Genomic DNA, 10,211 nt, shown 5'->3' with positions numbered 1-10,211 from the left:
CGTGACGTCATATGACGTCACATGAAATCACTAGAACCACCATTTTGGACCCGCCATCTTGGATTTCGCCACTTTCTTAGTCAGTCACAAAATAAATTTGATGCATCGAGAAGCAGAATCAAGCCAGAATACTTATGAAAAGTGAAATTAAACAAATCGCACAAGTCATGTTCTGAAAATACTTCTAAGATTTATTTTGTCTAAGGCTTACTTGCTTCTAAAGATTTGAATTAAGAAGGAGACGTTAGAAAAGTTTTTATTTGGATAATAAAGTTTTCAGTGCGGGCTGCGGTTTTCTTTTACCCATTCTACCTTTTAGTAGGGCAACTGGAAAACGTCTTTATTTAAAAAAAAAAAAACAAATAACACGTTTACAATATTGTTTTGCCCAGTACTAATCACTGCCACACCATCTTTTCTTTAAATAAAAAGAAATGTATTTTAATTTGAAGAGCATAATTATGATAACTGTAATATATTTATTAATTAAGCTATTGTGGCATAATGTATTATGAAGAGGACAATTAAAAAAACCAAATTCCAATAGCAGTTATCAAGGGCAACCTGTCTTTCTGTTCCTTCACTATTTTCAAGTGGTGTTCCGATTACAGCCAGCATTTAAATGCGTAGTAGACTAGTATTTCCATAGTTCGCACTCGCGATCTTACTGTGCGCTTGGCAATACTCTTTTACCGTCTTATACACCGGTGTAAAATGGCGCCAGCATAAAGCTGCTTGGAGAAGCTGGAATGCGGGATGGACGACGTGTCAAATAGCGATAAACAGCTAGAACCTTCAAACAAGCAGGGGGCGTGGTAATACCTTCTGTAGCTTCAAGCCGTTTAGGAACCCAAAGTTACACCTGGTCGCGTATGTGATCCACTTGACTTGTAAGTCTTGACTTGTCCTTTCCCTTCACCATGAACATGAATTTATATTCACACCATACAACTCGGCTTGGAAACCAACTGTGACATTTTTGAACCCATTTTCTCCTTTTCTATTTGTGCCTGCGGAATGCAAACATAACTTAAATTCGGTTACTTGCAAAAAAAGTATATATATATAATCTCACACTATCTTACCTTCTCCAACAACCCCTGGAGTCGTTTAACCTCCTTCTGGAGTTCCTTGTTGGTCGTACCTTCGTGACGATAGTTGACGTCCTTGCTTTCATATTTCATTCCATTTGTTGGAAATCCATCGTGTGTCTCTTCGCCATTTCCTTTCTTCACTGCTCTTATCTTAAAGCAAATAGTAAGATAAGATAAGATAAAGATAAGATAAGAAACCTTATTTAAGTGTCAAAAACCTTATAGCCTGGGAATAACACCATACTAATTAGGGCACACTGCTAAAAACTAAAAACTACGCTAATACTAATATAAATACAATAACAAAATATATAAGTCATATAAAAATGTTATTATAAACTATGATATAGAAAAATGTTAAAATCTTTAACTAATTGTAAAATTATGACTAAAATATATATATATATAATTATATGACTTGACTTGAGAGGCATTATGTGAAGCATAGGATGCAGCCCTTACAGCCGGTGTCCATTAAGCGAGTTATATAACAAGAACTTTGTTCAAGAACATGTTTACTATAAATACAAATTTTAAAATACACTCATAAGATATTTATTTTGTAGCAGTTAATTGAAATCTACCTGAGATATTATTTCAAAATTACGCAAGGGTCTGGAAAAAGGAAATCTTTAAAGGAAATAATGGCGCCGTCAATTAAAAAAAAATTAAAAAAATAAATATGTGTTTATAGTGGTCATGCACTTAGCTTCATATCTCAACGAGATAGCTAGTTTACACGCATGCCACTGAAACAGAGGAAACTAATAATTATAAATGAACATAACAGAGTTAAAAATCCCAACTGGCAGGAGGCAGACCAGTTGGCTATATACAAAGCGTGGTCAAGGATTTGAACTCGGGACAACGGAGAAACAAATCCAGCTAGTGGCAAGGGCAGGCCTCGAACCGGTGACCTCCGGATTACAACACCAGCGCCCTAAACCACTCGGCCACGCTTGCGTACGCTTGTGTTTATGGCCTTTTTTCCGCATCTTTTGTTTATATTTTTATCGCTTTTTTGTCTTTTAACAGCTATGTTTTGCAGGGAACCTAAAAATTATGTTTATGAATGTGGTTATCACTTCAAATTATTATAAGAGGGTCTAAATACTAATGGCTGAGAACTGGTCAACACTTAAACTGACGCGTTTGTCACTGATAAATCTAAGATCTGCAAAATTTACTGATTAATAGCTGAGAAATGGGCTGGAATTTTAACTTATATTTGAGAAATCTACGAAAATGTAAATGATAACTGAGATTTCACAACAACCCCTCAAGACCCTCTTATTATCTCGCAACTGCAATGATTTAGATAATAAAAAAGATAGACAAACCTTCGGTACAAAGACAAGGCACAATGTCAGGGTGGTGCAGAAGACAATGCAGATGGTTATAACATAAAAGGAGATTTCATACTGTTGCTTTTCACTATATATTGCCATAGGAACTCCTATCATACAGACTATGAACACATTGTACACGGCCATACCTGAAAAGATAACAAATGAAACAAAACGTTATGTGGCTGACTTAAGCCCTGGCCAAAAGGTATCGCAAGTTGAACTTGCGTACCGGCTTGTGTTTGGTGGCCAAACGGACACGCAAGTTTACTCGCAAGTGCACGCAAGTTTGCAAAAAGCCATTTAAAATGCTACGAGGTGCAATTCAGTATTTGAAGTAAACTGCAAAAATGCGTTGAATTGCGTTGGGTGGCCAAACGGTAAAAAACTTGCGTGCAAATTTGATCTCGACCAAAGTGAACGCAAGTCATCGCAAGTCAACGCAAGTGCACGCAAGTCAAGGCCAAACGAAGATGCAAGTAAACGCAAGTTTTCAACTTGCGTCGACTTGTCTTTCCGTTTGGCCAGGCCTTTAGAAGCCATGGGAACCCGACGCCTTATACCTCTGTTAAAGTCCATTTTCTAATTCGGCCTCAAGGCAAGAAGAGGGGAGGTGGCCGATTGGTATTACCTGGATGACCCTAATTCAAATCCTCCACTCTGCCAATAGCTTGATTGGTTCTCAGTAGACCCGAGTTCACTTCCTCGGTGAAACTTTGCAAATGGCCATTGGTTAGTCTCCCACCATCTGGGATTCTTAACATGTTTCTATTTTATTTGTAATATTTTTTGTTTATTTGGTGTTCTCCATTAGCACAGCATCACTTAATACATTAATGTTTAAATATAAAAACATGTATAGAAATATTAATAACATTTATATAACGAAACGTTTCACGCGTAGAGCGGATGTTGGAATTAGCAGATAATGATTATCAGGACGATGAGAAGAGGGTCTGAATGGGGGTACCTCGATAACACTAAACATTTAATTTTTTGGGTCTGTAACATAAAACACTTAAATTTTAGGCAATTTAACAATAACAGTAAACAATTCACGGTAACAGTAAATTTTATCCGGAAAGAAACACAAACGGCTCCAAAAAGGCCAATATTATTTTGTTTAGTATATCAAGAATTTTTCGGCCATTTTTCGACGATTTCCGATCATTTCGGAAGATTTCCGAAGACTACCGAAGATATCCGGAGACTACCGAAGATTTCCGACAAGAAATCCCCAAAATTTCTCTTAGCAGGAGCCATGCTCTTAGTTCATGAGTGATTTCATTAACGCTTTTCGAAGAGCGGATAAGAATTTGCAATGCAAAAATACTATGGGTTTTTTACGAAAAACCCTCCAAACACCTAACAGTATTTTCTCTGGAAACGGTAAACATAAAAAAATGGCCAATTTAACATCAAACACTAAAAATTATGGGCAAATAAAAATAATCTACCTTAGCGGAGCTGTGATAATACATTAACACATTAATAACTTATCATCGCCATCGTTCGAAGGCGACCTACCGATGTGGTGCGAATCATTCAATGCTGCTATCTTCACTTTACGAGTCTCCCATGCTAAAAATAATCCAAATATAAGAAGGATCCCCTTGAAACCGTACACCAAAAGAAGCCAAACAAATGAGTTGTCTGTTGCACAGTAATAAATCATAGGCCTGTAAATAATGTCCACATGAGAGTCATTAGCCTGTAATAAAAAGAGAGTAATAATAGGTAAATTCTTCATCATCATCATCATCATCATCATCATCATCATTTATGTCATGGGTTCTTGAGCTTTAGAAGCTGGATTGATTTGTGTGTGTGTTTATGTTCTTTTTTACAAAAAAAGGTATTCAATGTGTTATAAAAGCAAGCAGCTGACGGTACCTCGTTTGTTAGAAACTTCTCATCTTTACGTAAAGGATCTACCGCTGACCAGACTATAATGATAACAATGTCTACAAACAAGAACACAAAGATCATTCCAAACAAGTGTATGTCTTTAATGACCTGCAAAATTAAAAGAACAAAGAAGATTTAATAAAAGAATCTTTGTGTTGTGCATTTATTTTGGGTGTTGTAACACATAGCAATATTATGTCAATATTATTTCCAAAACTACAAACAAGAAATTTTAAGCATCAGGTAGTTGGAACAGAGAATACACAAGAATATGAAGAGTGTAAGAGGCTAAAACCATAACAAAGCAATGACGAAATTGTTGTGCCGTTCGGAAACAAGCGACACAAGTGAATTTAAGGCTGTTACTCAGAAGGGTCTCTGATTTCCAACACGCTAATTTTCTAAAGTATATTCTTTAGATTCCATTGAACCACCTGATTTTACTTTTTGTGTGAGCGACACAAAAAAGTATCGAATCGTGTGACTATCGCTTACACTTATTCTTCGCCATTTGAGCAACATAATTTGCGTCCGGTTTCTTTTACGCCCCATGAGATGGTATTGCTTACCCGTCTTCTCACTCTGATCTTTCTGGTGATTCTGTGAACCCGCCAAGTTTTCGAAAACATCGATCCAAAAGCAATTGTAAACCCAATGTCCAAGGTGATTACTTTGGCCTGCAGTACAAAATAGAAATTGTTTGAAAAAGACAGTGCTGACGAGTGATCATGATCAAAACAAAAATCAAAGCTGTTGTTGGGCTGCAAGGAAGTAATTATTTTTGTGTAGTGTATGAATAGTGGTTGGTGTTGTTTTTCCTTGATTTTGTCGTCGTCGTCGTTGCTGTTTTTGTTGATTTTTCACGTGATATACGGACGTATTAAAGCACAAGTTGATGTATTTGCCAGAAATCGGCGAGACCAGTTGCAACATCGCGTAGAAGTATTTAGATTTTCGACCATACAACCGCCTGGCCTTATTATTCGCTTTTCTTGTTCTTATTTGTTTATTTCATGAAAACGAAAATTGTTCTCCATAAAATTCACTGCGATGATCATTTATCACCTTATTACAGTATATATAAATTTAAATTGTATTTTGATTCATTTATGGCATTCAGCCTTTGTTTTTCCTCCTCTGACACATTTCTAGCTTATTTTCATAGCATCAGTTAGTGGTGTTTGTTTGTGAAAACTCATGAATATATTTTCTAAAAAAATTTATTTACCTTACAAATAAAGCTGGTAAGTCTTTCTCCATCCACGGAGAATAGAATGACTGAGATATAGGCTAAAATACAACCAACAATTATTGCGTTGTTGATATTAGGACTTGACATCTTAATGCACCTGGGAAAACAGACAAAAGAGAAAAAAGTTTGTTCAGCTGGTGTCTGTTTTCGTCGTCTGTAGGACTGAGCAACAAAGGCATGGCTACTGGTCCATTTTAGATGGAGCTCTTCACATGCCGTTTAGGTTCCAAAATAAGATTGAAATTGAGACTCAATCTTTAAAATAACTCAGCGGATATACAGAATAAAAAACCAAAAGGTTGCAGTTAATATAACGTTAGTAAGGATGTAATCCACATAATATTTATTCAAAACTAGATTGGAGCATAAGATAATGCATTTCCAGAGTTTTGATTGGCTTAGCGGCCATTGGAAATCCACTATAACATCTTCCCGGGAAAACATGGTCGATAAGAACTGTCTTTCGATCCTGTTTTTACAAAGTAAAATTGGCAAGATACACCGATTTTTGGTGGTTGTTTTTAATAAAACGATGTTCCATCACGTTGGATCAGCCGTCGGCCAAAATGGTCGTCTGATTACGGAACTATTAAATTTTGCGTTTTTAATCCGATGGAGCTCAAACTTTGCACCATAGCAGACATTGCAAATCCAAACAATCAGTTGTTTATTTGTTTTTGTTTTTTGTTTTTTGCTTGTTTTTTCGATTTAAACGGTTTTTGGCTGGGAAATGACGTCAGCAAACTACATGGCACTGAGTAAACCCGCCTACCTTTCATTTCTGTTGACAACATTGAAGTATAAAAATCCAAAGCAGAGGGATATTCCCATGCTGGCTAAAACACATATAACGATGAAGTTCCCCCGAGACAGCTGAATTAACCTGTTCTTGTAGATAATGTGATCACGAGGGGATTCGCCATCTGTTTAATAGAAAACAAAATTGTTAAGACTAATAAAGCAGATATTTTAGAACCAGAGTTTACTGTAGTTCCAGGACCGTTCATATCGATGAAGCTTACTCAATTTATCAGTGTCTTGTTATTTCTAAAGACAAGTGATTTTGTGGCTAAAGCCACACGTACAAGTGATTTCTGCAGTAGCCACTAATTAAGGATAATGCGCTTTACACATACTGTAATTTACTACACAATTGCAAAGGCCAGACCACAACACCGGGAGCTTCGTGCCCTACTCTTTGCGAATAGTGTGTGGGTTCTTTAACGTCCCCTGTTATAAGACTGAAGATACAGGAGACGGGACCTACGGTTTATCGTCCTTTTCCGAGAAGACTAGAATGTCTAACCATTTGCAGATGAAATTACAAAGGCAGCAAATTCTTCTCAGTTATTTTAAGACCCTGAGTGTTGGTCCGGTCTGGGGTTCGAACCCAGGACCTCCCGCACATCAGTCCGGCGCTCTACCAACTGAGCTAACCAGGCGGCGGTACCAACTGAGCTAACCAGGATGACAATGTAAAAGCTATTAAAGTTTTAACAGTCGCATAGACAGGTACACGTATACGTATTTTTCACCTACTGAAGTTCTTTTCACTGGTAAGATTAACTGAATAAGATATTGGCTAAGAAAAAATATACTTCTCCAATGAAATTCCATTTCATCATAATAGGTGAGATTGTCCGGTCTTGTAGCATCATGAAAAGCTATAAGGTCTAAGTCACTTCCTAAAATAAATACAACAAAAACAAGTTATTCATCAGAACAATTTCTGTGGAATTTAAAGCACAGGATTGAGATTCTCAAACGTATTGTAAACATTTTAAAATTTTCACGATTGCTGTGACCACCTGACCAAATTACCGGTAAAGCCTTGAGTTAATAATGGGCAAGGAAAAAAGACTATTTACATAAGAAGTGTACTATAATTAAAAGATTGAGACTGCACGGACAGTTACTTAAAGTTTCACGCACGAGGCGATCATCAGACTGTGCCGTTAATAGCAGTTGAAAGAAAATTTAAACTACATTCATGGAGGGCGGTTTGAGCGATCCTGCTTTTGATTGGCTGCATAAAACTTGTTTTCGTGCCTGCACTTGGTGATTAATTCAGATCTCTTATTGAGGAGAGTAGATCTGTCAGCGGATAGAATGCAGAGCTTCTAGCTATTTGTTGCTATTTACTCGGAGAAAAAGGCCAATGACACGTCCAAGCTCATGAAGTACTGCGAAATTGTTCGTGATATCGCCGCCAAACCAGGCGATTTGCTGTATTATGACGAACAATTTCGTTTCATCAGGCAATCAGCCCCTGAACAGTATCCTTGGGATGCCATCCATTGGGAACTTTGGCTCAAGGCTGTAACGAATTAGGATCGGTTCAAAAAAGCAGGATCGAAAAGCAGGATCGCTCAAACCGCCCTCCATGAATGAAGTTTAAATTTTCTTTCAACTGCTATTAACGGCACAGTCTGATGATCGCCTCGTGCGTGAAACTTTAAGTAACTGTCCGTGCAGTCTCTATCTTTTAATTATAGTATCCCGCTCTGCGTGTATTTGCATCGAGCACTCGTACGATTGTGTAAAACCATTTACATTTTTCTTTGTTTACATAAGAAGTGTATATTGTGACGATGCAATCGTTACCTATGAGTTGAAAAATTTCGAACTTTCCTGTTCTATCTCCATTATCCTCCAGTTGAACTTCACCCTGTGAAGGTAAATCAAATAATCATTAGAAAATTAGTGTGCAACTGTTTGGTAATGACTGGCGTGCGTAGCCAAGCCATAGAAAGGCCAATTTTCAGCTAAGAACCTTCAATTGATTGCATGGCATTAGTTGCACTCTTACGTCCACCTTGTTTCCCTTGCGGGGTTTATTAGGGTTAGGGAAGTAAGCCTTGCTTCGTATCAGGCACGTGAAAATGGCCCCGAAATCCCTGCATGTCTCGAGTTCTGGATAGGCTCTGGTTCAAACTTTGGTTAAGACAATAAATGACAATTTTTTCCAGTTTTCTAATCAAATGGTAGAAAACATTCTTATATATTTTAGTGTCAATTTACTTGGTCAAATAGAAAACCTGCTTCTTAACAACAGGCGCTCGGCAGGCTGCAAATGTTCACGGTTCACGGTTCACGATTGGTTCACGGTTCATCATCCGATGAATTTTAAAAAAACAATCAGGTTGCGTTTTCTGACGGGGGAATTAAGGTGCGTACAGCAAGCTTCCAAGTTAACGCATGTTCTTACTGAATGAATAGTGTTCAGAAAGAACAAACAGAGTATATTTGTTATAAACGAGAAAACATGCCTAAAAAATTCAGATTCAAACTTGGAGATAGGCTAAAAGCAGCAAGCACAAGGCAAAGATACAAAGAGAGCAACTTGTTGTCTTACGAGAAACGAAACATCGTTAAATTAAATAGTCCTTCTCTGGTCGAACTAAATTAGCTAAAGTACTGCGAGAATTTTACGCCGCGAAGTTCAATTGGAAAATATAAGTTCGTAAAGTACTGTGATTATTCATGAGTTCTTAACCCATTGTTGGATATTTTCAGAGGGGTGCAGCTATTTTTAACTCCACTTGTACAATATGAATGTCTCAGTATAGTATTATATTTTGAGTGCGAAGTATTTGTATTATTGAAAACGGTATTAGTTTTTTTTAAGTTATCTGAGGGAAGATTTTCTCACTTGGCATTTGCGGCCCTTGCGTTTCGCGCTTGGACCGCAAATGATACTACGCGGGTACAAAAAAACAATTTCCCTTAAAAAAGTCATATTTATTATTTATTCTCCAAATATTACTAAAGAACGAGGGCCGTATAGGAAGGATATCGGCCGCATGTCTTAACTTGTTCAGGACCTATGATGTGGAAAGTCTTGTTTTATATACTAACCGTTACGCCCAGAAATCTAGTGTTAAGCAGACTATCTTTGATAACTTCACTTGCATTGTCCTCCCTGAAATCCTTTATGTTCAAGAGGTTTGGATCTGGCAATTTGTTGATGGAAGAATTTAGTGCAATTGCAACTAACCAAGCAGCATCAAACCAAAAGGCCCGTAAAGTGACGTTTTAACGTTTGTGTCGTTTGCATACGCTTCATAAGCCTTGGAAAACTGTTGAGGAGTCTGTCGGTAAAGAAATGAGTAGAATGTGTTATAGGGAACGGCCCGGTGTTTAGTTTGCTGTTTTCAGACTGGAAGTGTAATCTGCTCTTACAATCACGGTGGGTTACATACCAGATTGACGTGAACATATCAAATTGACCTTGTAAAACTTGGACTTCTTTCCCATAGTTTTCTTGGAAAATTGTTAGCTAAAAAACTCCCATATTGCTTCTAAAAATGAAGTTTGGTTAACTGGTCAATTTGTTAGCATAATGTCAAGTCTTCATGACTGACAACGTCCTTAATTTGCAAAATGTATCGCCGGGTTGATAGCGAAAAAAAACAACCTCAGTTACTTTTTGATTTACTATAGTTTTGCAATGTGCACCTAAAATCCCAGTCACGTCCTATTGATATCAATGTAGTATAAAACACAAACACCCATCGCCTCAACTTAATCTCAACTTACCAAACCAGATATGGTGGACACATTATCCTTGCTTATATAAAGATGGTCAATGGAAATGGAGTATTCCGCTGC

The 10,211-nt window shown here is 37.3% G+C and overlaps 1 non-coding gene and 1 pseudogene across 2 annotated transcripts in view; both read right to left on the bottom strand.

The window, feature by feature from the left end:
- Positions 1 to 354: 354 nt before the first annotated feature.
- LOC144658678 (gamma-aminobutyric acid type B receptor subunit 2-like) overlaps positions 355 to 10,211 on the bottom strand; it is a 32,127-nt pseudogene continuing 22,270 nt past the window's right edge. Inside the window, exons 9-20 of the transcript XR_013571760.1 lie at positions 10,140 to 10,211; positions 9,459 to 9,691; positions 8,205 to 8,268; positions 7,199 to 7,285; positions 6,373 to 6,523; positions 5,577 to 5,697; positions 4,918 to 5,025; positions 4,334 to 4,456; positions 3,968 to 4,151; positions 2,435 to 2,589; positions 1,086 to 1,244; positions 355 to 1,010 (exon numbers count right to left, since the gene is read on the bottom strand). The exon at positions 10,140 to 10,211 is cut by the window's right edge and continues 120 nt beyond it. The product of XR_013571760.1 is annotated as a gamma-aminobutyric acid type B receptor subunit 2-like (transcript). The remainder of the gene's footprint in view (positions 1,011 to 1,085; positions 1,245 to 2,434; positions 2,590 to 3,967; positions 4,152 to 4,333; positions 4,457 to 4,917; positions 5,026 to 5,576; positions 5,698 to 6,372; positions 6,524 to 7,198; positions 7,286 to 8,204; positions 8,269 to 9,458; positions 9,692 to 10,139) is intronic.
- Trnai-gau (transfer RNA isoleucine (anticodon GAU)) lies at positions 6,970 to 7,042 on the bottom strand. Its single transcript has one exon. It is a non-coding gene; the product is annotated as a tRNA-Ile (tRNA).

This window comes from Oculina patagonica, chromosome 6 (genome assembly GCF_052425735.1).
Source record: "Oculina patagonica isolate OP01 chromosome 6, crgOcupat, whole genome shotgun sequence".
NCBI classification, from domain to species: Eukaryota; Metazoa; Cnidaria; class Anthozoa; order Scleractinia; family Oculinidae; genus Oculina; species Oculina patagonica.
The sequence above is the reverse complement of the archived record's forward strand: the minus strand, read 5'-3'. Positions and strand labels throughout refer to the sequence as shown.